General features: G+C 12.6%; 1 protein-coding gene across 1 annotated transcript in view; it reads right to left on the reverse strand.

Annotated features, from left to right (window-relative positions):
* LOC107709932 (serine/threonine-protein kinase BRSK2-like) overlaps positions 1-1,109 on the reverse strand; it is a 223,172-nt gene that overhangs the window by 200,787 nt on the left and 21,276 nt on the right. The window lies entirely within an intron of this gene.

Consider the following 1,109-nt stretch of genomic DNA (forward strand, 5'->3'; position numbering starts at 1 on the left):
CTACTAAATGAGAGAAGCCTGTATGTACGCATGTACGAATGAATGATTGTTTGTTTGTTTAAATAATAATAACAATAATAATTGTTATTATTAATATTATTGTTATTATTATTAAAATACAAAAATAATAAAGTATAATATAAAATAATAAATATTTGTATTTGTTGTATTAATAATAATAACAATAAATTCGTGAATTAATAAATACAATAAAAATAGTATTTATTTTGCATTTAATTATATTTAATTGAATATTTATTTAATTTTAATTTAATATTTTAATACTTTGATTTTAATACTTTATTATTAAATTACTTTAATTACTTAATTTAATTACTTAATTACTGGGAAATTACTTTTTACTTTTATTATTAAATTAAATTACTTTATTAATATTATTTGTATTGTTGTTTGATTAGTATTTATATAATAATAATAATAATAATAATAATAATAATAAATTTAATAATAATAATAATAATAATAATAATAATAATAATAATAATAATAATAATAATAATAATAATAATAATAATAATAATAATAATAATAATAATAATAATAATAATAATAATAATAATAATAATAATAATAATAATAATAATAATAATAATAATGTATTCATTATTATTGTTGTTGTTATTTTTTATTTATATTTATTTTGTATTAATAAAAATGATAATAATAATAATGAATTTATTATTATTATTATTATTATTATTATTTAAATATAATAGAACTAACCATAAAAATAAGTGTATTATAAAAATACATACATCAAACATAAATATTAATTTATTTATTGTATTAATGATGATAATAATAATAATAATAATAATAAAGGAATTCATGAATTCAATTATTTTTAATATATTGATTATTTTTATATTACACTTTATCATTATTTTTATTGTTGTTATTTGTTTTGTATTTATACAACAACAACACTAATAATAATAACAATAATAATAATAACTTAAATTCCTGCAATATATGCTAACAATAAGGGTCTACTCCTAAAACAAACAGCCGCAATGTACAGTACAGTAACAAGTATAACATTTCCAAAAATCAAACAGTGTGAATAAACAGTGTCTGTTTTCACAAAA

Source organism: Sinocyclocheilus rhinocerous, unplaced genomic scaffold, assembly GCF_001515625.1.
Source record: "Sinocyclocheilus rhinocerous isolate Xijiao unplaced genomic scaffold, SAMN03320098_v1.1 scaffold2792, whole genome shotgun sequence".
Classification (NCBI taxonomy): Eukaryota; Metazoa; Chordata; class Actinopteri; order Cypriniformes; family Cyprinidae; genus Sinocyclocheilus; species Sinocyclocheilus rhinocerous.